At 45.1% G+C, this 26945-nt stretch overlaps 1 protein-coding gene across 1 annotated transcript in view; it reads left to right on the forward strand.

Annotated features, from left to right (window-relative positions):
- The window catches only part of SOCS6 (suppressor of cytokine signaling 6), a 235098-nt gene that overhangs the window by 60539 nt on the left and 147614 nt on the right, over positions 1–26945 (forward strand). The window lies entirely within an intron of this gene.

The following is a 26945-nucleotide window of genomic DNA, read 5'->3' on the forward strand; positions in this document are numbered from 1 at the left end:
CTGCTTCTGCATGGGGAAGAAAAAAAATACAAATGTTTGCCCAACTGTGTGTGTTAGCAAAGAGTAGATATAAGCAAAGAAAAACAGAAAGTAGGACCTGCCAGAAAGTAGGACCCAAAGTACAAGGACAGCGAAAAAAACCCAGACAGGTCACCTTAGCAAACAACTGGGGTTAAAGAGACCCAGCCTACAGCGGACAGCCACCTTCACGGCACAAGGGCCCAGCGGTGCCGGCCAGGAGCAGGGGCCTGAGCCCAGGGGGGACGGGCAGGGTGCCACCAAGATTGCCCCAGGGACAACAGGAGGAAAGAATCGGTTTTGGCTTTGGATAAAAAGAAGGCATCAAGCCCGAGGATGTTTATTTTGTGCGTCTGTCCTTCATTCCCGGGTGAAGCTGTTGGAACACATGCGTGTCCACTGTGTGGCCTTGCTGCTTGGACGGGAGCACGGAGCTCGTGCTTTGACAGCTCCTGCGACGTGACTGCAAAGTGATGGCTGCCTGGACTGTGTGCCCTGGGCCTTGTCAGCGCGGACTCCCTGCGTGCAGGGTGGCAGTCTTTGAGCCTCTGGATCCTTCTCTGTAGAAATGAGGATACAGATTTACATGATCAACCACAGATGATAATTAGCCTCGAACATTTAGAGACATGTACATTGTTTATGCCTCTGCCCACCGCCCTTCAGGGCAGGGGTGTGTCTCCTGTCCTCTGTGCCCACACTGAGCGGTACAAGCGGGCTGTCACACACGGAGGATGCTGTAAAGTGGACTGTACTCACTGATAAAGGGAAAGCCATTTCTCTTGAAATCTCTCCTTCCCTCTCTCATGGGTTAGATACCCCAAGCCGACATTCAGCTGCCTTCCTCCCTGGTGTAGTCACTCAACAGAGACCTGTTGTGAATCCCTCATGTGTGCCAGGACTAAGCATGTGGAGACGGAGTAGAGCGGTCCCCACACAGGGCCTGTCATTGCTGTCTTGCTCAGGGGAGTGGCGACCAGTCAGGGCGACAGATCCCAGTGAGACGGAGGCTCATATTCTGAGGGCCTTGTCCAGGCCTGGCGTGTGAAAGGCAGAGGGCGGCAGCTCTGGAGCCTTCTGCCGCCTCTCAGCCCTCTGCGTCACCTTGAGCATGTTACGCACTCCAAACCTTTACTCTCTGCAGGCTGTCCCTGCCGCGTGAGGTTGCTGTGGGATGTCAGTCCCGGTAGCTTGGGCGCAGTCAGCACACGGTGACCGTGTGATCGTTTGTTCCTTACCGAGTTCTGAAGTCAGCTTGTCACGTGGGTGCTGCCATCTCCACTGTCCGGTGAAGAGAATGACATCTAGCTGCCATTGCTTGAGGTGGTTTTGCATGAGACCCCTCAAGAGCATGGCTTTTTTTTTCTTCTCCACGACCTGGTGGTGGAAGTCACGGGGCCTCACTTCACCATATTTTATCGCTAAGGCAGCCATAAAAGTCCACACAGGCTCAATGGGCAATTTTCATCAATTCATGGTGGAGTGAAAAAAATAAAGCCAAACTGATTCCCTTGAGAGGACCGTCCTCGGCTCTGCCCCTCAGAGTTGAGGTTGAGATGTCCTGTGCGGAACGAAGTGGCCATTAGTGCTCTTGGTGATCCTTTTTCTAAATGTACTTAAAACTGGACATAATTGGTGACATAATTCAGAATCTGGCAGTTTCACTGCATCCACTTTTCCGTTCAGTGTTGTGAGGCCTTTTGCGACGTTCCCCATCAGTGACCATTCATTCTCTGAGCACTGGGGGTGGCCTCGGGCTCTCCTCGTGGGGGGAGGAGCCATTCTCATTGCTAACAGTTCTTCCTAGTATAAAGCTCTGACCTACTTCCCCGCTACGGCTTGTCCCCTTGATCTTGAATCTTCCTTCTCTGGTCACTCGACAGCTTTTCTGCTGTGTAACCTGTCAGCACTGCACCATCAAGTCTTCCTTTCTCTAGGTTTAGCAGTAACTCCTGTAAATGTTCTCTGTGGAACCCACCAGGAGACTGGGTTCTAGGAGAGCGTCTATGTCATGGCAGCATTAGCTCCGTTTTCTACGATCTCAATTTGTCCATGTTGGGATCATGATCTTCAAGGTACTCGCTGGCTAAAAACGTCTATACTCTACAATCCTGTTTATACACTTCCAGAATCACTACAGTTTGGCAATGCTCTTCTTTAACAGGTGATTACAACAGAAAATGTGTTCTGAGCAATACACAGTACAATGAGCTGTAAGAACTCTGAAAAAATCAGATATGACATAGAGATGGTAAATATCAAACAGGGAATGAAATCCCTATTTATTCTACTTATTTTGAATCCACATTTAAGAAAATATAAACTCCCATCTGTCTTCCAGCCCTATCCTTGTGCAACTGATTATTTTTGCCTTAAATTTGCTACTTCGCTTTTTTCTATTTTTATTAATAATACAACTACTGTTATTAGTGCCGCCAAACACTGATGATAATACATTTCAGTCACTAGTTTTCCTCCCCTCATTTCAGTATCTCCAGAAACTGCTGGCTCTGGTGGTTTTCTCTATAAGTGTCATTTTCACTTCCTTTGCCAAATTTGACATAACCATCTTTTTCCCTCCCAGTTTTCTTGAGAAATAATTGACACACATCACTGTATAACTTGAAAGCGTACCGCATGATGGTCTGATTCACATATATTGTGAAATGATGATCACAATCAGTTCAGCTAACATCCGTCTTCTCAGATAGATGCAATAAAAAGAGAAGAAGGGAGAAAAGAAAAAAAGGAAAGTTCTTGTGATGGGAAGTGTCAGGATTTCCTCCCTTACCAGCGTTCCTGCATGTCATACGGCGGCGTGAGCTACAGTCAGCACACTGTGCCTCCCATCCCTAGCACTTATTAATCTTACCACCGGACATTTGTACCTTTGACCACCTTCCTCCAACTCCTCCTCCCCTGACCCCTACCTCTGGTAACAAATCCGTTAGTTTTTTCTGTTAGTTTTTTTCTTTTTTTAAAGATTCCACATATAATTTAGGTCATATGCCCTAACCATTTTTGGAGCCTCCGTCTAGGTCCTCCCAGAGAGAAGTAGCAGAGTTATCTCACACAACAGGGGCTTCTGGGGACCTCTCCCTTTTATTTCCCTTGACACGGATCGTTGAGCTGTCCACCCCTCCTCTGACCCCCCCTCTTTTGGGCAGTCTATTCCATAAGACTTTCTCTATTGCTCTCTGCAGTTGTGTTGTTCCAGAAGGTGGTACCCTAGGAAGGACTTAATGGCACAAGGCAGGCACTTTCTCCCATGTGGTCCTTACCTGGTCCGTAGAAGGTTCACCCTTTGCCTTGATAACTCGTGGGAGGACAGACCAACTCCATCGCTGTCTTAGTCCGTGCAAGCCGAGGCCCCTCCTTGAAAATGGTTCTACACCCCAGGGCCTTGCACTCTAGACCTGGGGTATGAGAGGAAGCCCCCATGATCTCCCAAATGCCTTAGGCTCTGTCGAAGAAGATTGAGGCTTTCTCTACAGCACTTTTCTTTCTGAGTTCTCACCAAATTTGCTCTTAACAGTCTATTGATGGCAATGTAAGCTTTTTCTAGCATACACTTCAAAACTCTTCCAACCTCCACCCAGCACTGAGTTACGAGGCCACGTCTTCATCTGTGGGCACTTGTTACAGCAGCCCCCATAACCTAATCGCCTCCCCCGAGCCCTGCCTCCTAATCCTGTCACCTTGGTGGCTTGATTTCAACCTAAGAATTCTGGAGGGATAGAAACACTGCATCCATCACAATCCCCAGATGACCTGCTAGCCTGTTGTGTGTTCTCTACTGACCAGACTGGAGTCAGGAACCATGCACTGGACCCCTTAGATGTGGGTGGGGTCAAGCTCTCTGATTTGTCCTGTGGAAGTTAGTTTTCCAGCGGAGGGGTGGGACTCACTTTATATCCTTAGATTTCTGCAGAGAAACCTCTTTCAAACTCCTCTACCAATCTCAAAAACCTCCATCCTTTCATACTCTCTATGAGGATGGAATTGAATTTTAATAATCTTCCTTTGAAAAGTCGCAAGTCCTATTAAGTGGTTTGTTCCACAACTCATTTTAATACCTGATATGTATTATTTCCCCGGGGGCTGTCTGCCATCACAAAATACCATAAACTTTGTGGCTTAAAACGGTAAACATGTATTGTCCCACTGTTTTGAAGTCCAGAGACTTGAAATCAAGGTGCTGGTCAGGGCATGGTGCTGTGGAAGGCTCCAGGGAAGAGTCCTTCCTTGCCTTTCTCTTCCTAGCTTCTGGTGACTCCCGGCGACCCTTGATGTTCCTCGGCTTGTAGCTGCATCACCCGACCTCTGCCTCCATCTTCACGTTGCCCTCTTCTGTGTGCCTCCTCTGCGTATCGGTACCCAAATCTCTCTCCTTTTTTTTTTTTTTTTTCAAATAAAGACACAAGTCATTGGATCTAAGCCCACCCTAATCAAATATGACCTCACTTGAACTCGATCACATCTGCAAAACCCTATTTCCAAAGAAGGTCACATTCACTGGTACTGGGGGTTAGGTCTTGGACATAGCTCTTTGCGGAAAACAACTGAATCCGCTACACTAGGTCACTTGGTGCCCCAGGTGGAACATTCTGCTGAAAATATGTTTACACAAGCTTTTAATAAGCTTGATGAACCAAGCTGGATGACGAGACTATATCAAAAACAGAAACAAGAGAAGTCACTCCATACGCAGTTTCTATGACAATTAGGCCCTTAATTCTGGACCATCTTACATGGCATTTAGTTCTACCTCTTGCGTGGGTTTTACCTCTTCGTGGCTTTTACCTCTTGCATGGGTTTTTTAAGGGTAGAGGCCTCATCTTCCGCTTCTTTTGTGTCCTTCCAAGGTTCCTAGCTGCTTAGCACAGAGTAAGTGCTAAGAAAAAAACATTCTTTTTTTGCAGCAGTACAGGAACTCCAGCTGTAGCATGAGAGATTTAGGTTAAGCATAAGACATATTTCCTGATGTTGAAAATAATTACCATTGGCATGGATTCCTGAGGAAGGGTGGGGAAATTACTGCCTCTGGACTTGCAGTTCAGCGCGTAGCTTAGGGAGGCATGCTGTCCTAACTCACTGACCCCAAGAACCCTCCAGTCTAAGACACACCATTATTTTACACATCACTGGGAAAGAAAAAAATAATGCTGCCAGATGTAATTGTAAGGTTTTGTGAATATAAGATGCATTATAATTTCAGAGATGTTAAAAAGGAAAGAAAAAAGGTGAATCTTTAGAGTTGATGAGATAGGGTTTTGGAACAGAAAATAGTCTCTCTTTCTGACTGTGCAAAAAACCAGGCCTTTGGGCAGGATGCCTGCTTTCCCGGGCCCCGGCCCCCGGGGTGGGGGAGCCTGGCATTTGGTGTGCAAGAGGGTGGTGTGGTGACTGGGAGAGGGCTTTGCAGTCTGACAGACGTGTGCTAGCATTTTACCTTTAGTTCTCAGAGTCTCTGTCTCCCTCTCTGCAAGTGTGGAATGCCATCACCCTAACAGGGCTTTTTGTGAATCCTGTGAGACCATACAAATGAACACGCCCATCGCAGAGCTTGGCGCTTGGGACCTTGCTGGTGACTGTCTCCTTTCCCGTTCCTGTCCTCTGAGCCTCTCCCAGAAGCTCACAATGAGAAAGTGAAGAATAACTTAGCAGAATACAGCACGACCTCAGACAATTTAAGTGCAGAAAACTTACTTCTTTAGATTCGAAGTAGAATCCTCTGTGTCTCATCACTCTCGGGTATTGTATTCATTTCCTGCTGCTGCTGTAATAAATCACCACAAATTTTGTGTCTACTCAGATTTCTTCCCTTACAGTTGTGGAGAACAGCAGTCTGACGCAGGTCTCTCTGGGCTTGCCGGTTGCTGGGGGCTCCCAGGGGGAATCTGTCTCTGTGCCCTTCCAGCCTGCATTCCTGGCTCATGACTCCTTCCTCCATCCTGAAAGCCAGCAAACGTTGCATCTCCCTGTGGCCTTCCTCTGTGGTCACCGCTCCCTCTGACCGGCTCTCTGACTCTTTCTTCTGGCTTCCTCTTCCATTTTTAAGGATTTTTAAGAACGACTACATTGGGCCCAACAGGATCACCCAGAATCCTCTCCCCTTTTGAAAGTCAGCTGATCAGCATCCTTGACCCCATCTGCTACCTTAGTTCTCCTCTGCCGGGGAACATTGCATTTTCGGATTCTGGGGATTAAGATGTGGACATCTTTGGGGGCCATTATTCTACCTGCACAGGTATTTTAAAAATATCTATATATCTTCCTTGTTTCTTAGTTGATTAGAAAGATGTTGTGTGTGGATTTAAGAAACTTGAATATTTACAATTCAGTTGATATCTCTATTATAAACACGTATTATATCAAAATGATCCATTTATGTGTCTGTCTATTCCACTAATACGTATGCTTCTTTGAATTCCCTGAACACAGCACAGTGATTAGTATGAAAGAGACATTTGACAAATGATTATGGGATAGAACTGAATGAATCTTCTTATTTTCAACAATTTCTTGTATTGTCCTTTTTTTAACTCTCACAAATGCCTTCCAAAACCTTTGGTTTCACAATTTTTATTTGTCTTTCTTTGATATAACGCTTTTTCCTCTCACATATATTGAGAAATAAATGATTTCTTTTACTCTGTTAAGTGGAAATTCACATCAAGAAACACATAAAAATGAAAATTATTTTCAAGTTTTTAAAAAGGAGAATGAAAGTCCGTTCCGTTTCTTAATACATATAACTCGGATTTTGTCACGAATGCAGGAGGAACTTGGACATTATTTTCTGGGAAACTTGGGTTCTATTAACAATGAAGCACTTTTATGATGCGTGATCCACGAATGTGAATCTGTTATCCCTAATTATGTGAGCTTTCATTGTATTTATTGCATTAGTATCTGCATCAGCACAAGTAATCTATCCAATTTTGGGTTGAAGTCAAACTAGTATTTACTGTGTTATTCTGTAAACTTGGCAGTGTGCAGACGTTGTATTCTGGGGGAAAATCTGCTGCTTTTGTTGCTTTTCCTTCTTTGTCATTCTTTCTCTCTTCGGTTTGCTTGTCAAACTCATTCTCAGCTCATCCATTAACACTGACTGGTTGACCTAAAAAGATGGTTCACTAATTGGTCCACTTACCCTGGACTTTTTTTAAACTATATTTAATTTTTGAGACTTTTCATTAGCAACATCTTCTTTGCTCTGTACTCAACCTCTCTTACCCTGTTCTTTTTATTGATTTTTTTTTCCGGCTCCTAACAATCAACATGCTTTATTCCCATAATCCTTGCCAAAGTAACATTCGCTCTCCCTTGGGAGAAACAAGCATAGTCCTGCCTCTAAAGCAAAAGCCTCGTGGCTTTTGTGGACCCAGTGAAAATACACAGTCGCTATTGCAAAACTGACTTCGGTTCTTCAGAAGAAGGATTTACCTGTTCCCCAGGACTGGCTCCTAGTTGTACCAGTCTACGAGCAGTGACTTAATGTGAGTCGCTGGTCAGAGAGGATCAGTTCCCCAAATGTGTGAGCTTCCTGGGCCCCAAATTCCATCATTTCTAGTGATTCTATAATTTTGAGATAGAGTGAGTATTGGAATGGTGGTTTCCTCCAATGTAAAAGAGAGGATTTAGATGACATATTTCTCCTTTTAAAAAGCACTAATGCATTCTCTGTCATTAAGTTCAAAACTAACCCATGAAAATACAGGAAAAAAAAAAAGCCAATGATCTACAGTTCAAGTTCTCACTGTGAACATGACCTGATTTCGAGATGCGATCTTTGCAGATGCATTCAAGTTAAGGTTAGGAAACTAATACAGCTTGGTTCACACACTACTTTAAAAATGTTTGAAATGGTTGCCAACAACTAAAAGTTGGGAGATTTCCTATAAAAATGCAGATTTCTCTTAAAAATGCCCAAACCATGAGCCCTCGTATTAATATGGTTCCTGGCTGGCCTCGAACCTGCTTTCTTCGCTCTAGCAGAGCCCAACGCAGGCAGGATGGGTGGGGGAGAGCTACCTTTTTCATTAAAAAAATTTTGCTTCTTTTTATTTCTTAATGGTAAACTTGTCCCAACTCCGTTTCCTACGTGAACCTCAGGAGACACAAAGTGCCACTTGCATCGTCTCCTGTGCGCTCATGTAGCACTGGAGTCTATTTTGGGGCTTTCTATTCTGATCCTTTAATCTGTCTAAATAGCCTCTCATCGGCACTGCACAGTTGGACTTAACAGCAGTTTAAAAATATGGTGTTAAATCTCATTGGGCAAGTAGGTGATCAAAGTTTCCTTTAGTACTTAAAATTCTACCAGTTAGGATAAGTGAACTTAATAGAGGTGAATACAGATCCTGCGTAATAGACATAAAAAAAGGTGACCCACCCACTGGGTAGGTCTTCCCACTGAAAATGTGAGCCGTTAATTTTCTGGCTGTGGTCAGGTTTCCGCTATCAGATTCTTTTGTATGAACAGCTCATTATCATTGCAGTTCTGAATACCATTTGTTGTCTGAAAAAAAAATACGTGGTGTTAGAATATGGAAGATATTTGTCAGCCTTGTAAACTTCATTAAAATGCGTGCAAATGTCCTTTTCCCTGTGGCAAAAAGGTCACCTTGAATTTTATGTGCACAGAATTTGAATTCATAGAAAAAGGAATGCCACAGGGAATCGTGTCTGTTGAATACTTAAAGGTGTGCTTGAAATGATTAATTTATGATACTGTCCAGAAAAGCCTTGTATTTAAATGCTTTTATTTGTATAACTCTTAAATTTGAAAAAATTATAGACTCACAGTAAAGAAATACTGTATTTTCAAAAAATTGTAAAGAAATACAGAGGGAGGCCCTGTGTGCCCTTCCCCGACATGAACGTTTTACAGAACAACAGTGCGTGTCCGCACCAGGAAACTGCCTTTGGCACAGGGTGTAGATTTATCCCGAGTCCGCCGTCACGTACACACTCGTCTGTGTGTGTGTGCACGTCTGTGCAGTTTTACCGCATAACTGCCACCACAGTCAAGACCCTAAGCTGTGCTGTCGCAAGGTCCCCACCTGTTATCCCTTTAAAGACACACCCATCCTCTCCCTCCCTCCCTAACCCCGGCGCCAACTAATCTGTTCTCCGTTTCTATAATTTTGTTGTTTCAAGAATGTCGTAGAAATGGACTCTATCAGGAAGTAGGTTTTGGGCTCTGATCTCTTCATCGGCACGATTCCCTGGAGACTCATCCAGGGAAGGTTCATTCCTTTTTACTGCTGAGTGGTTTTCCATGGTGTGGATGCACCGTAGTTTGTTCAGTCACTTACCCACGGAAAGACGCTTGGGTGGTTTCCAATTTGGGTCTGTTACAAATAAAGCTTTGGTCAGCTGTACCAACGTCATTAGTTAAAAAGACTGTCCTTTAGCCATCGAGTTGCCTGGTACCTTTACCAAAAATCAGTTGGGCATGCCTATGAGTGGATTCTTTATGCTGTTACTTTTTGAAGTGTGACTCCAGAAAATTTACAATTACACATGTGGTCCTCATTCCATTTCTATTGGACAGCATTGCCCCTGGCGTGGATGCCAGCAAAGAGGGCTGGCCTTTAGAGCTTCCCAGTCAGTCCCTGGCTGCAGGGTCCCGCTGGGGTGGGGCGTGACCTCCTGGTCGTTTTCCGGGGAGGTGGCTCTCAGGGTTGAGGGCAGACCTCAGACGCTTGCCAACAATTACGGGCTGTCAAGGGGGAGCTGGGTGGAGCGCCAGCACATCCCCCTCTGGTCGTCTTGGCTTTATGTTTTGGTCTCTTTTCTCTCTCTCCTCTGTGCTGCTTGCATTCTGAGCGTTGCCGTTGCTCCTTCCAATTGCATCCTCCCTCTCTCTCTTTCCATTTAGCATGAAGCCTTGCTTATTGTCCTAAATCACTTTCTCTTCTTTGTGCACCTTAAATTATTTCTTTCTCCCTTCTTTTTGCCCTTTCCACATTTTTTCCTTTATTTACCCATAACTTTTACCAGCTCAATTCTGTGCCTTTTAATATTTAATCTATATACACATGTACCCAGTTTCTGTCTTCTTCTGATGTACTTTCCTTCAGAGATAGTCATCAAAATCTGTGACCACATGTAAGCGCACAATAGCAGCACAGCCCCAGGCAGGTATGAGGGTCGTGGCTATCGTAGCAAGCGGTGTTTCAACAGAAGCAGTATGCCCGCATCTCTTAAACCCCTAGAACATTCATTTAAGCAGTAGTCAATACTTAGTTAAGATAGACATTGAAAATGATTTAAAAAGTAGCTGGTAATTTACATTCTTCCTGGTATAAAATTTCCTTCCTCCTCATGTATGTTCAGAACATCTACCTTCTCTCCCAAACAATTTAGTGGACAACAGTGAAACAAGCATTTTATTTTATGTCCTTTCCACCTCCCTGCTATAAAATTTGATGATTATGATGGTAAAATTAAGTGTCTGATGTAACTCGTATAATCCAGGGAAATTAGAGTTAGTTCAGTTTACCCGGCTTCGTGTACACAGGATGCTGACAGGTGGGAAAATTGTGCTTAGAAGAAGAGTTGAAAGGATAAAGGCTTAGTCCTCAACCAAAGATAGACTGAAACATCCAAACACCTAAGGATTCCTACCGGCTTTTCCCGGTGTGCAGCCCTGTGGCCTGTTTTGTGAGGTCACCTCACCCGTATGGAAGCACATTACCTGGCCAGTGCAGAGGTAAATGTAAGGAAGAGAGAGTATTATCACAAGGCTGCTCAAAACTGCAGTTTTCAGACTAATGTCATTTGTGAAAATTAGCTGAATGTGCAGCATGTGCATTCACCTTTTGAGGCACCCTGTGTTTCACGGCACGCTCATTATCTAAATGTTCCGTCACAGTTTTGAGATTCCTTTTTTCCAAACAGACCCGGCACTGACCTTGAACACGTTTCCTGGGGACTCCTCTAGGAAACAACTTTGTCTCTCCTTGCCTTACTGCTGCCTCAGTCACTTACTCCAAAAGGAGAGGGCCTGACAAACACCAGCCCGGAGGCACTGGCGCTGCGCCTGTGGAGAGTGCCAAGGAGAACCCTGATCTTACCAAGCATCGCAATGTCGTGGGAAGAAGTCTCTTTGGACCCAGCTCTCTCTGCTTTCTGCCCCGGAGAATTCTGTTCTGTCGGGCTTTTGTGTTTCTCAGCTCAGCTTCGGCTGGCTTAGAGCTGAGTCGTGATGTGCAGCTGCTTCAGGGCACTTAAAGCTTGGGAGGGGTCTTTGGGGGGATGTTTTTGGGAAGCTGGGATGAAGTCAGGTCAGAGGCCCAGTTAGCCAGGGTCCAGAACGAACCTTCCCCGAGATGTGGCATTACCCTTGGGGGAACCTTGATATGGTAAATTACATTAAAGTCTTATTAGCAAATCATTTCCTCATTCTGGCTGTAAACTTGACTTGATCAAGATGTGTTATTCTTCCAATTTGTTTCTAGATTCTGTTTGATAATGCTATCAGCTTCATCATTACAATACTAATCTGTATTTGAATCTCAGTTTTACTTTGTTTCTGGAGATTTGTCCACGTTTACAGCTCCTCAATCCTGGATGACTTCATCCTTTAATTACTCGCATCTAAGCGGCCGCCTCCCCTACCTCGTTAATGTTTGCCTAGCTTACACCCATGTAACGCTTTACGTTAGTCTTTGATCCCAGTTATGCATTTTGATATCCCTCTTCATTTTTTTCTGGACTCTTAGTCATTGGAGAACACCACAGTCAAAAAATCGTGAAGAAAACCAGTTTTCTCTGAAGAAAAGCTATCAGTGAAACACTGTTGGTAGGTTTAGCGACCGTGTCCCTGTATGATGACAGAGAAGAATGGAGGGACCTATTACTTACTGACCCCTTTACAGTGTGAGGGGTGGGGAAGTGGTCCCCGCCTGGGCCCAGAAATGTCCTTATTTATAAGGAAAAGGTGGAAAGTCTGGGTGAGAAAGTAACCCAAAGCTTCTCACTCACTATCATTGAATTCAATAAAAAAGAACAGACATATTAGGTTTCACGATCATTTAGAATGCACTCAAAACCAAATTTTAAATGCAGTGAATTATGTTTTATATTATTATTTGTCTCTAGGGAGAAATACTTGAAATAGCTTCATGTATTAACTGTGTGGCGGGATGCTTCCAATATCACTGGGGTAACAAGGCTTGGATAGGAGAGGCAGGGAGGCTCAGAGGCGAAGAGCACCCCAGACTTCCGGAGTTTGCGTTGTTCCCTGACCTGTTTGGAAACAGAACACCTGCAGGAGGGCTGGGCCTGGGAACAGTATTCTTGGAAACATTTGGAAGTGATGAAGAGATGGACCCTCCTGCTGAAGCAACAAAGTACAAATACTAAGCAAATCATACCAATGTCATTGAAAAAACTTTACGAGGTTAAACCCCTGTCCATGTGGTCATAGTCTAGATTGTCCCTTCTCGAGTGGTAATTAGAGACACAGGCTCCCACCAGTGACGGCCAGAGTCTGCGAGGCAGGCAGAGGCAAGGCTGGGGCGTGGCTGGGAGAGGCCGTTGCACTGACCTCCAGCTGCGTCACCATTGAGTTCTTAGGATGTGCCAGGATCTGACCTACGCCCCGGGGATAACACAGATTAAAAACCAACAGTTACAGCATAAAGTAGTATCGATGGTCTGGCATATCTGCTTTCTGAGAATGAGTTGCTGAGTCTTAAGGTCAGAGAAAGAATGTGCTAGATGACTAGACACAAAAGTACGTGAGGTCAGGGATATATATTAACTCAATTAAGTCTCATAAAGCTGTCAATGAAACTGAGGCACAGAGAAGTTAAGAACTCTTCCAAGGTCACACAGCTAGTGGGGAAGAGCTAAGACCTGAACCAACACTCTGAACTCCTTCATTGCTAACTCCCCTTGCCCTACTACACAGATGAAGAGTGTAAGTACTCAACAATTTTAACTACCATACTTACCACCTTGATCTTAAGAAGTGTTCCAACTATAGACAGCTTGAGTTTCTCTTCCTGATCATAGAAATGGTCTTTTCAATGATTCTGCCTCCCACACATCTATTGCTTGAGTTTGCCCATGTCTCTCTATGTCATCGGGGAGTTCAGGCTGCTGTTGTTTCTGACCAGGCTTACTGCAGCAGCCTCTAACCACCCCTCCTGCTTCCAGTCTTACCCCCTCCCATCCTTTTTCTACCTTTCATATCCCTGCTTCATGTTCTTCCAGATCTGGGGGTGGTTTCCCAGACCGGCACCCCGAGGGCCTTGACACACAAGACCTTCAGGCCTTGGGACCGTGCTCAGACCAGGGGTGCTGTCCGGATGGACGCTGGCATCTGGGCTTCTGTTTCAGTGTTTCAGGATCCTCACGTCCACCATCAGTCCCCTTCAACCCCCAGCTTAGTTTTAGCCCATCTCTTGGCTCAGATTTTAAAACTTTAAACTGCCACCTAAAAAGATACAAAAACTGACTAGGTCCTAAGCATACGTTTTAATGTAAAAGTTGGGGTTTGTCAAGGTGCCGGTGGGTAAGGAGGCTCTGTGGACACTAGGAAATTCCGTTGGTGAGTAATTAATTATACGACTTTCTCGGGAGTTCTGGGCACTTGGGGTTTTTTCCCTCTTGGCTTCTCATACCCACGGGCTCCGGGCGTTTCGGCTTCCATGCCAGGTTGACTTGCTGATCGGGAGCCGAGGGACGACGCAGAGCCCCGACGTTGGCGTGAGCCTTCCGCGCACTCTCCTTTGGTGCTGTCTGGTTCTGCTGGCCTGGGCGGCGGCTCTGGGCGCAGCCAGGACGGGCTCCCCTCCACGTAAGGGGTGCGCGGGTAGCCGCTGCCGAACGCCCGGGGGCTGGTTTGTGCCCCAGGAACACTACCTGGGCCCTGCCGATGCAAGCTCGCCGCCGGCCCCCGCACCACCGCAGGGCCGCAGGGACCCTTCATCTCAGACTTTCCAGAAAGCAAATTCAGCATTTCTTTTCCTCTTGACATAATTTTACTTTTGAGCCCAAGTTTTGAATAAAAATAGCGCGCTAGCTAGTACTCAGCCAACTCCTTAAAAAGCAGCCAGGCTTAGGAGGTGAACTTCCTGATGACGAGGACGGCGGGGACTCAGTCCTGCTGAGCACGCGCCCCCCCCCCCCACTGTCTCCCCGGGGGCGGGGCGCGCGGCGGGGGCGGCGGGAAGCGGGCGGGGGTCCCCCGGAACTGCGCCGCAGTCCGCGCGGGACGAGGCCACGCACGGCCGCGGGCCAGGGGCACGACTGTGTTTCACAGTCCGGGTGGCGAGGGCTCCAAGCGCCGCCGCAGAGGTGATGGGGGACCCGACGGGGCAGCTGGGGAGCACCGCGGCAGCAGCAGGCGGGAGGGCGCAGGTCTGCACCCAGACTGAGCCAACAACACAAGAGCAACAGCAACCGAGAGGCGATGACAGGCACAACCTTGCAGACTTACTCAGCGTGACGTGGGTGCGCGATCGGGTGGGGCCCCCTCGTCCTCTGAGGTTCCCATTCCGTTGTTTCTCCTTCCCCCACTTCCCGTTCACTTTAGGCAGAATTCAGCTACGTCGGGATGAGAAGGCTGTGATGGGCAGGCCTTTAGACAATGTTTCTGGCGCCGAGAGACAGGTGTTGCTTCCTTCTTGATAATTTTATCCAACCAATATTTATTGACCATTTCTAAGTGCCTGGTGTCACGATGTAGGCAAAAATGTACATGTACACATTCACCCAGAGGTGTTCAGAGAGATTGCCTTACAACAGATTAGGAAGTTCTCAATCTGTGAAGGTTACTCTCTCTATATAGTAATATAATATATATATATATGTTTAGAGTATATATATATATATGTATATTATATTATGTACTTATATGTATATATATTATACATATAAACTCTGAAACATATATTTGCTCTGTAAGGAATTCAAACAATTCCAAAATATAGTAAATTAAAAAATGAAACTATAATGTCTCCCTCCAGGTACAGCCACACTTAACAGAGCATATCTTTAAAACTTTTCTAATATGTGTTGGAAAGCATATTATTTGGGAACTTTTGAAAAAATAAGAGAACATTAAAAATTCAGAGGACGTGGAGGTATTGGCATTCCAGTTGAAGAGAATAATCTCAGAAATCTGCCCTGACATTATTTTCATATTTTGCTAGAAATGATCATGTTTTACTAGAACGACGTCAGTGGTTAATTCATACATGAGATTTGCCTCAAGAGCAGCTCCCGAGAGGTCAGGGATGTTGCCGGGATGCAGGCTGCGAGCCTGAGCTGAGTCTGTGAAGCTGTGTCTGCCTCACTCACCTCTATGATTGCTCATCCAGGTAGTGCTGCATGGGGCAATCTGTCTTCTAAAACACAACTCTGGTCAGGACCCTCAAGCTTGAAATTGAAGAGCTAATTTCCCTTGACCAATAAAGCAAACACTCCACACGATGGCATCTAGTTTCACGGAGGGCTGGGAGGTGGGTTGAGATGCTGGGATCTAAGTGGTGACACATCTATGTGAAGTGCCAATAAGTTCTCTCAACCATGAAGCTGGCTAAGGAGGATGTAAGGATGCAATGAGTGTATTCAAGGTTATGCCCCCACTAAAGATACCACCTAAATAATTATGAGCTGGACATTTAAGTGGGGACCATATTTGGAAGAGTTTTGTAAACCATTTTAAGGGACGCTTTTGCTCTCTCAGTTCCGTCCTCCCAGAATGAATTTTCTCTCCATCTGCCTATCAAAACTGTATTCATCCTTTAAAGCTGAGGTTAAATTTCATCTTCGGCATAAGGTCCTTGGTAAGAATATTTTTCCACTCTTTATTTATACTTCTGCAACAGCACTGTTATGATCACGAGTTGTCATTAGCTGCTTCTTTCCCGTGATAGCAAATGTCTTAAAAGCAAGAATTACTCTGTAGACACTAAATCATTAGTTCAGTCATAAGTAGCTGATCCGTAAATACATATTTATTTGTTTTCCCTACAGGACCGTGACAAAAATTACCTGAGGCAATTTTTACGGCACTCAAATGTCTAGAACACAGGAAATGCACGGTCTACGTCCTAATGTTCACTGCTCTTCCTACATGCTTCTCCACACTGCTGAACGATGGAGCCAATCTTTTCTTCTTTGTTATTACTTTTGACTTTCTTTCTCATGACTAACAACCCATTGGCCAAGCTAAATATCAATCATCTTTTTCTTCGCTTTTCCTTCTCCTTCCAATTGTGCAGCCATGCCCTCCAATTTTGGTTTGTTTAGGCAAGATTAATGGTCCTGACTTCAGGGCATTTTTTTTTTCTCTTTCCACAAATTCTTCTTTGAACAGGGCTTGTATTTCTTTGGTAGCTTTGTGGCACCTGGGTATCTGTTTTCCTTACTGACAACAAAACCATGGCTGAGGGACTCAGTATTTAACGACAAAAGAAGATACTAATTTGAAATATCACCTGTTCCAAACCTGACATTTTACTTGAGATTCCAGCTGAGATGAAGGCACCTTCTATCGAGTTGCAAAGCTCTCCTTTCAGAAGATACCAGGCTAATGCATTTCTGTCTTCTTTGCTCCAATTTTCTTATCAGGAAGCCATCAGTTTTAAAACTGTTTCTTCATTTGGAGACAGAACTAGTAAGTCTTGGTCAAACCCTATGATTCATTTCCTTACTTTCAAGCAAAGGTCACTGCCGTTCCCATTGAGAGTTCTGCCAAGTGCTCTCTTGAGGGGAGGGGATGCAGCCTGTGTCCTCCTGACCCAAAAGGGCTCTGATGGGGCGATGAGTAATTAATTCCCTAATGTCTTTTCCAAGTGCAGATAAAGCTCACAGTTGATTGCATGATGGGGCAAGGTGTGGAATGAAGGTTGGCACCGAGCTAGGAAAAAAAGTGCATTCCTTTGCCAAAGTAAAACATTTATTTTATTTGGCTCACAACACATAGTAGGGGCAATTGTAACTAACAAAAGAGATGTGCACTTTGGAGAACTGGCAGGGTGTAGAAAAGAAAAAAATAAGCACATAGAGATAGAAAAAGTTTTCATCAATCAGATATGTGACTTAGAGCAGTTTTGCCGGATTATAAACTTTGCTGGAATTTGTAGCTCTGGAGAGTAATTCAGAACCATAGAATTTCAGAGCTGGAAGGTGCTTCACAAAGTTACTGATTCAACCCCCTTAATATTGCACATGAAAATAGGTGAGGCCAAAGTATTTAGAGATGGGACCCACTTCCCAGTTCTTGGGCGCCGCCAACTGAAAAGTTTGGGTGAATCTCAGATCTTGGTGGCCATAGACCTCTAGAATTATCTAAACACAGTGAAGAAGCTGCAGCTGGCCGACTTGCCATCACCTTTCCTGTAACTGTGGGGTTTGGTCCGTATTCCTGGGTATCCAGGCTGGGTTAAGGCGATGGACCTCCTTGAGATGCTCGGTGCTCCCAAAGACTCATCAAGTCAGTTTATCAGGACTTCTAGATGGGTAGGGGCTCAGGCCCCTCAGACCCTTCTGTATCTCTCAATGAAATGTTTAGGCAATTTTTGGGCTTCCCAAGGCTCTAAAGATGCTCTGGGAGTTTAAAATAGGGTATAGAAGTGAAGGTTAAGATGAACACTTTAAAAACAGAATTATGGTACTCTTCTGCTTAAAAGTCTTTAAAAGCTTCTTCATTGCCAACACTGATGTTTTAAAATGCAGGTCTTATTATTATTTGGGCATGGTGAAACTCACAGATCAGCAATTGTTACTGAAATGATAGTTTGTTCCTCACAGCTCCCAAGAGGAGGGCACAAGCTGGGCCACACGGGGAGCCCAGGGAGGGTCAGGAGGCGGAGGGAGTGGGAGAGCCTCCAGAGGCCTTTATCGTGGTTTCCTCAGGACTTAGAACCAGCCCGTGCTAATCACTTCAGTGGGCTCTGGGGTGCAGAGGCTGACCCTGGGGTGATTAGGGCAGGGGAATATTGCCTCCTGGAGTGTAAGGGCCACACAGAAGTGGTGGTGGGTTTGTGGGCTCTGGCTTGGTTAGTTTGCATAGGAAAGGTGAGGCCCAGGGGTGTAGTTTGCTATCTTTGAGGACTGGCTAGCCCTGGGAGGGGCAGTCTCCCCCGGAGTCAGTGAGGGCCCAGATGCCAGAATTCAGAAAACACAGTTCATACAGCTGGCATTTGCAGAAGGGTGCACCTGGGACAGTTTTCCTGGGAGATGCTCCTGAGTGAGAGGGTTCTGGTGCCCATTTGGGCAGCTGTTGCATATGGTGCCCTGTTGGCAGCACATTGGTAGATTAAAGTTGTTGGGGACTCCTGCTTTACAGATACCTGTTGGTCTTATTTAATACTGCATTTCAAGCTTGTTTAACCATATAAATCTTTTTGAAATACATACCATGGAGGTTCTAAGCTACCTTGAATGTGGTGTTTTAGCCGAAGAATCCAGATTTGCTTTGCTGGTAACCATTTCCTCTCCTGGAGTTTCCGGTCGGGACTGTCCACAGCAGGCGGGCTGGTTTAATTAGGGTCCACAACAAGCTCCCTCCGTTGCTGCCTCTAAGCTGCGCTCAAGCTGCGACCCCCGTGATTCAGGATTGCGTGTTGGGCCCTGCACCCGTTCCTGCTCTTCCTACCATCAGCTCCTCTGTGAAGTCCTTGCCAGTTTTCCAAACCCACAAATACATGTTGCATTCCATGTGTCAGCCACTCTTCTAAGCATTTCAAAATATCAACTTAATTGTCATAAGAGCCCTACAAGGCAGGCACTGTTTATCCCTGTTTTATAGATAAGCAGCTTGGGGCACAGAGATGTCGAGTGACTTACACAAGGTCACAAAGCTAAAAGGTGTTCAGGATGTCATTGGCATGCAATTCATGCTATTTGAATAAATTTTAAAAAGTCTGTGGAGATGAGGGAGGTACTTTCTGATGAATGCGTGTATGTGTTAATATGTGATAAAAATCAGACAGAAGACGTGTCTCTCTCTTTTAACACTCTGGAACTTTGCTGACTCTTCCCCTGCAGAATTTGTTCAGAATAATTCATATGGAATTTCAACTTAAAGTGTACTTGGGCTTAGCGAGGTGTTTTCTGAATCCATCCTCTGAAGGAGTATGAGTTCATCAGTAAACAGAGCAGGGGGGATTGTAACCCACTTAAACGTAGACTTTGTGGTACGAGCTTTTGTACACACACAACATGTGACTGCTAATTCATTTTATACATTAATGACAGCGAACATCTTCGGGACCGTCTCAGTCAGGGTGCCAGAGATAAATATTAAGAGATTTATTGCAAGGCACCGGGTTATGTGATTGTGGCGCTGACTAGGCAAGCCTGCAGCCCAGAGGGCCAGCTGGGAATTCTACGATGGGCTGGAGCTGTTGTGCCCCGGCAGAATTTCTTCTTCAGGGAAGCCTCAGTTCTGCCTTTAGGGTCTTTCAGTTGACGGTGTCAGGCTCACCCAGATTTACTGGGGTAATCTCCTTTATCTAAAGTCACCTCATTATGGATCTGATTCCCATCTACGAAGTACCTTCACAGCAATGCCTGGAGGAGTGTTTGAATAATGGGAGGCTGGAACCGCACCAGGTTCAGACGGCAAAACATCATCCGAAGAATGTTTACTAATCGTCATGACATTTGTCTCTTTTATGTTTCTATCTGTATATGAATAGAAAAAAGTAATTTATTTAGAAATATTCTATTGGATAAATAAGATGTTTCAATCATGTAAATAGGCTTTGTTTCCATTGGTGTGAAGCCACGTGACCCCATCCATTGGTATATCCTTGCTTTTCGGTCATCTTCTGATCCCTTTCGGTTTATGCTGGCCTCTCTCTCTCTTCATGGTCCTGGCAGGAGTATCTCTGGTTTATTTTAACCCTGAGCTCGGTCACCTTATCTGAAAAAGAGGCTAATTAGAGTGTGGACCTCCAGCCCTGATGGGAGGATTAACTGAATTAGTTAAGTCACTCAGCGCGGTGGCGTGTCTGGCGTACAAGGAGCGATGTACTTTTGTAGAAGTACTTGTTTTTGCTTCCCCTGTTCATTTTTTCTGGCTGTGAACACGCCCTCCAGTGACAGGTTCTCTTCAGAAGACACCCAGAGAGAGGCTCTGATGCTACATGGGGAAGAATTCAGAAACTGGCGCTTATCCAGTCCCTTCTGAAGCAAAACAGAGAGCCGTTTCCCATCATCTTTCTGAAGCACTGGAGATGCACCCCGCTTCCCGGGCGGCTGGAAGAGCTTTTGGAATTTCACGTTGCTGCCAGGCCGGGGGTTGGCCTTCCACCGGAGGAGACTTTAATCCTTCTTGATGTGGTCACACTGCTCGTAAACACTGAGTCTATTCAAACACCTTTCTAGGGCTTAAGCCAGTTTTTCTAGGTAGCTTCCTTTTGGTGAAAGTAAGTGTGTTGTACTATCATCTTGTTTGGGAGGAAGATACTGAGATGCAGAGAAAGGGCGAGTTCCCCATCTCGGCTCTGGAATTAGTAACGGGCTGTTCCAGACGCCCTCACCTGCCCGGCTCTGGACAAAATTGGCTGTTACTGAGCACTTAACTCTTTCCTCCTTCTCCGTGAGCACCAGCACCCGATCCTAGGTGTGGCGGTCAGGAATATCTCTGACTTTCTTCCCCAATTCTTTTGTTCCTCATGCTCCTGGTGATGGCAGGAAAACCAGTTTCATTTGCCAGCAGCGACATCTTCCTCGTTTGCTTTTAGAAGAGCGTGGCACGGCTTCTCCTGGGGAGGAGAGTAACAGTTGCTGCCGTGCAAGCAGGAGGCAAGAGCTCCCTGCATCACCAGAGTCACCTCTCTGCAGGGACGCTCTGATCCCCTCTGAGGCGCGAGGCGGGAGCGGTGTGCCGAGCGGGGAGGAGGATGTTTCCTTTACACGTCCACCTCCGTCGGCTGTCCACGGCCATCTGGTGGAGGCAGTAAATGCGGTCGTCCCTACCCAGGAGGAATCGCGTCTTATGCTGTGAAGTCTCAATGGGGAGCTCTCATTTCAGAGATGTGGACCGTGTGCACAGAGCCAGTGTAGCGGGTCCCCTTCCTGTGTGTGTCCTTTCCCCAGCTCACGCTTCTGCCTCGCCCAGGAGACCGGGAAGTGCTCGGGTGTGAGAACTAGGTTGTGCCCTTTTGCCTCTCCTGACTCCCCAGGGGAGCTCAAGGCGCAGCACGTGCCCAGCAAGTGCTGGTTGAAGGAGTGAATTGATGGATCCAATAAAGTGTTCCTAGGTTCACCTAAAGGAGTGGATAGTTGAGACGTTTCTCAGATCCTAGAGCTTCTAGGAACAGGAAGTCAGAAGTGACTGTCTCAGGCGACGTGCCCAGTAACGAAAGAGCATTTGCAGGGATTCAGATGTGGACCGAGCACGTGGCATCCGTGTTACAGGAAGATGCCTCCTTTCCTTTGGCAAATAGATGTTTTATGGATTTTGACACCATTGCAATGGAATGATCTATGCATTGAGATCATGGAAATGACAATGAAAATGAAATATGATAATGGAAATATCCTGCTTTTCATTTAAAATATGTTACTTAGGTTAACGACAACCTCAATTTAGTAGATAGGACTAGAACGTGGATTCGATATTGGGTAAATGTTGTTGAGACGGCATTGATACAAGATGCCATGAGGAATAATCATGAGATTGAATCAGAAAAGCCATCCTGTTTAATTCTAATCTGAACAACCAACGTGTGAAATCATCTCAACAATTTATTCAAATCAACCAATTTACAAATTGGGTTGAGTTCGCAGATCTAGACCGTTTCCTGAATTCTAACTCAGGTGGTTTCACGTGTGTGCTTATGGCCAGAGGTCAGTAGACAGAGGAAATATTTTACCCTCTTCAGAACCTTTATCTTGAAAGTATCCTAGATCTGTGGGTGATGTTTTCATTTAGCTCCTCAATTGTAAGAGGAACTGCTGATTTTCATTGTGGCTTAATTTTTTTTTTTAAACTGACAGATCACATATTCAGTAGGCTTTATCATGTATTCATGTCATTAGCTAAACTAATATTTACTGCTCACTCCTCCAAGCATTCTACGTGTATTGACTCCTTTAATCCTGAAAACACACTATGAGGCGGTCGTTCCCTGACTCTGCAGGATAAGGATGCGGAAGTGTGTGTGAAGGGTGATCACGTAGCCTCTGAGCGGCTGGCCTGGGCAGTCCCAGCCCCCCGACACCGGGTCCACACAGTTGCTGAGTTCTGTCCCTGCTGTACACATAGGGGCCTTGTTAGAATTCACATCTGGACTTTCAGAAAACACTTTTTTTCAGGGAAATTGTGAAAATCAGCATTAGGTGACCTTCAAAAAAAATTTTTTTAAATGGAGATACTGGGGATTGAACTTGGGACCTCGTGCATGCTAAGCACACACTGTACCACTGAGCTACACCCACCCCCAGATAACATCCAGATACTCTTAGGATATCCACAAACATAGAATCGGGGCAGGCTACGCCTACTTCAACTTTTGAAGTCTATGTATAGGAGCTGTCAAGTGTCTGGTGGCTCCTGAAACGATACCTCTAAAACCAGAGAAACAGGAGTCGTCACAGCTCAGGACCAAGTAAACCTGGATGATGCTGTTAACTAAAATTTCCAGGAACGAAGACCTGATTGAGATAAAGAGGCGCTTGTCCGGGGCTTGTTAGGACCGCAGCCCCAGAACCACAGGTCCAAGAAGCGTCTGGATTGAGCTGCGTTGGACCACAGGATGGGGAAATGGGGAAAGGCAAAAACCGCGAGGCCACAGTTAGTCAAGGAAGCTGTTTGTCAGGAATTATCCCTGGAGCTGGCCAGAAGCGAGGGTGCTTTTTAAGCAAGGATTGGTTGGGGTCTGAAGTGGTTCCACATTTGCAAAGGGGGAGCCTTGAGATCTAGGGTTGCAGCTGACGGCGTTGTCCTCAGACAGCTGGTGGTGTCCTTGGGAGCCTGTGTTTTGGTACAGTTCAGAAAATTCAGGTCCCGAGTGGTGCAGAAGTGTGTCTGAGATGGTGTCCTCGGCGGCCGCCCTCTGCACTGCGTGCGCCTGCAGAAGGATTGCTCTGGTGTGCTTGCACTTGTCACCCAGGCTGAGGGCTGGGGACCCAGACTGTCCGCCATCCCCCTTCCCTGGCTGCCGCCTGACTTTCTCAAGCTTCTGACTTACAGGGAAATGGCTCGCCTTTAGGTGGGATGTAAGAGTTTTGGAATCTTTTTGATATTTGTTCGAATTCAGCCAGCCTTAATTGACGTTTTCTTGGAATTTCGCACACTATTCTTTCATTTATTTTAACACCAGGATGCCTTCCAAATGAGGAAATGCACTGTGTTTATTTCCTTTGCATTTTTGTATCCCCCCTCCCTTTCAGCGAATAAAAGTGGAGAGAAAGAATATTATATGAAATCCAGAGGAATGCCGCGGATGCATTAGCCATGCCTAAGTGAACAGCAGAGCACCCGAAGATGCTCTCTGCGTGGGCGACACTGGCCTCTGTCACATTCCTGCAGCGCGGCTTACTGCATAAGAACGGGGCTTTTTTCTGTTCTGTCCAGGGTGTATTGTTACACTTGATTTATATTATTTTTGGATAGTTTATCATCTATATTTTCTGCAGTACACATGTATATCTTTGTAATCAGAAAAAATGTTATTTTTTATTTTTTTGTGATTTCTTTTTCTCCCAGTTTATTGAGATAGAATTGACATAAAGCAGTGTAGAAGTTTAAGGTGTAGGAGACTGACTTACGTACAGCAGGAAATGACTATCACAGTAAGTTTAGTGAACAGCCATCATCTCATACAGATACAAAATTAAAGAAATTAAGCATTTTTTTCTAGAAAAATTGTTATTTTAAAATATTGTGGAGAACAACTCAGTTCACATTGCTGCCGGCCTGACTCAAAATTTGCAGTGTGCATCCTTCCCAGAGAAACTTCAGTTTGTCGTTCGTTTTTAAGGTGGAGGTATCACTTTGGGGGTTTTCTTTCCTGCAGGGTAATATTTTCCCCAGATTACAGACAACTGGTTGTTGATGGTCACGTAGGAGCCCAAATAAATATCTCTCACTGAAGGGTGCTCTCAGGTAAGCGCTTCAAATTTTTAGTACATTACAGGGTCATAGGTTTTACTATTCCAAGCATGATCCCATATTTTGACAATTCCTTTTTCAAAAGTTTATTGCCTTCTGTGTGCTGAGCACAGCATCCACTTGTTAAAATACTGCACAGCCAGGGGACAGTGGTAATTATAACTCTGCAGAAGCATAGAAAACAGTGATTCTACTTTGTTCCAGATAAAAGCATAATGGAAAAGTCCACATACCTCTAGTTGCAACTTTATAAAAAATGATGTCAAAAAAAACCCCAAAACACTGGCGGGCGTAAGTAATCAACACCACACCCTTCTCTGGGGATGGAGAGCGGGACCTTACAGAGGGGCCCTGATGTGTCCTCACCTTAAACCATCTGAAGTAAACGTGGCCCAAATGCTGAGGGTTGGTAGGGACAAGTGGCCGTGTTTGTGTTCACGATGTATCTCAATATCGTCAACCGAGGCTTATAGAAGTAACTTTTCACTGTCGCACTGGGTCACGACCACCAGTGCTTTTGTTTACATCATTTTGTTACTGAGGTGTGTGTCTGTTGGTATTATTCGCAGAGGGTTGGGTTGTGGCTCCCAAACGATAACACCCATGTCTTAAGCCCTGGAACATGTGCAGCCTTATTTGGGAAGAGGGTCTTTGCCAATGTAATTAAATAAGATATGGAGGAGAGAGGATCCTGGCTTACGTGGGCAAGGGGCTTCGGACAGCTCTGGGCGCTGGAAGGGAGCCGGATCTGAGGAAGTTACCACGCTGGCAGCTCAGGGACGTGCCCTTGGTTACCTGTGATTACAGATGCCTTCTGGAGATTTCCAGATTTAAGAGTGACAGAGATCCTGCAGCAGTGAGTGGCAGAAGGAGCAGGGAAGTAGCTCACTTCCTACTTCTTAGAAAAAAAAAATTCACACAACTGTGTGGATTAATTGGCAGATGATTTGCATTTCTCACCTGGATAATTTATAAGGATTGTTATTTTTTGTAAATCTCACTTTACATATGTACATGAAACTATCACATTTATGTGATTACTGCAATCATACTCTTATCTAATATTCATCAAAGCAAGGCAGAGATTCTGGAGCTGGGGTGCACAGCAGAATCGCCGAGAGAGTTGTAAAAATACATGTGCCTTGACCCCTTCCTCAGAAAATCAGATTTCAGGATTTGGGATGATTTAGCTGTAGGTAAAAAAAGCCTTTTAAGGAGATGCCAGCGTTCATTTCCTTGTTGAGTACTAACAATAAATGATGTGATACTGGTCACATAATATAAAATGTAAAATAGAACCGCATGATACTTCTACTCTGCTTAGATAAAGCCTGTAGTTAACATCAAATGTAACAGATGAATCCTACAAGAGAATTGCAACTGATTATCACACTGTCTTGCACTTCTAATTTTTTCAAAGCCCTTTACAGCCATTCTCCTGATTTGTCCCCACAAAAATGGCAAATGAGAGGAGTGAAGGGTCCTTGGGCTGTTTCTTAGAACAGAGACAATGATGGGGATTAGGTAGCGACACAGGGAGACTCTTACGGGAACAGATTCAGGTAAACGTGTCTCCAAACTCAAACGTGTGGCTCTAAACATACTTCTGGCGTTTAGCAGAGACTGCCCCGAAACCAGCTGTCTGTGCTCAGCTCTTTTATGGGAGAATTAGGGCAGTCATAGTTAACAGCCTTTCTATCATTATGTTCTATAACTTAAAAAAATATTTCCCAACCCCCTGCTCCTGTAGTCTCCTGCAGTCTCCACCTGGCACCTAACATCTTTTGAAATCTATTCCCTTCAGATTCTACCCACGAGAGTGGATGGTCTGGTTCTGCCAGATGGGAACTGGCTTGCCCAGGTAACCTCCGTTTTCACTAGAAAGTCCAGAACTCCTTCAGTATAGAGCTCTGCCCATGAGAGTGTGTCAGCCCTTGTACTTTTAATAAGACTTAGACATAGTCACAGGGCCATCCTTTCTCCTGTTCGTCGTCTGGCTGATGCAGGTATGCTTACCCCAGGGCTTGCCTGTTGCTGAAAACGTTCCCATAAAATAGAAGTGAAATTCGATTATAATTTATAGATTGGGGGATGAATATTTTTGGATTAAATATATTCATTTCCCATGGTTACTTCTAAGAGAAAAAAAATCAACAGAGACTTTGAACAATGGATATAAATCAGAATTGCAAGGGCATAATCATCTTTTCATCCTTTATTAAACTTTGAAAGCATTTGGCTAAATATAGCTTTGCTGCCATTTGCACTAAAGAGTCACAGCACTCAATTGGTATTAGTTTATGTGCACAACTCAAAACAATCAAGGATATATGATTATTTGATACTTTTGTATGAACAGTGGAAATTTAGTAATTCTACTTTTAAGAGGAAAGGTTAGTATTTCTTTGTAGAAACAATAAAATCAGGTTTCAGCAGTAGAGGCACAAGTGCACACGAGCTTGCACACACACACACGCGCACGTGGTCACACACTGAGTAGACAGAAATACTGCCTCCCCGCCTCCCCTAGTCTGATCCACCAGTCAGACCTGCCGAGGGGCAGCTCAGTGGTAGAGCGTGTGCTTAGCATGCATGAAGTCCTGGGTTCAATCCTCAGTACCTCCATTTTAATAAATAAACTGAATTACACCCCCAAAATTAAAAAAAAAATTAAAAGAATTTTAAAAAGACAAGGCTAAATAGCTTTGATTTAAAAAAAAAAAAAAAGACCCGCAGATTGTCCCTCCAAATGTCTGGAGTCTGTTCACTCCTCTCCATGTTCTCAGACACCGTCTTCCTGGACTCCCACGCCAAATTCCTCGCCACGTTA

This window comes from Camelus bactrianus, chromosome 30 (genome assembly GCF_048773025.1).
Source record: "Camelus bactrianus isolate YW-2024 breed Bactrian camel chromosome 30, ASM4877302v1, whole genome shotgun sequence".
In the NCBI taxonomy this organism is placed as follows: domain Eukaryota; kingdom Metazoa; phylum Chordata; class Mammalia; order Artiodactyla; family Camelidae; genus Camelus; species Camelus bactrianus.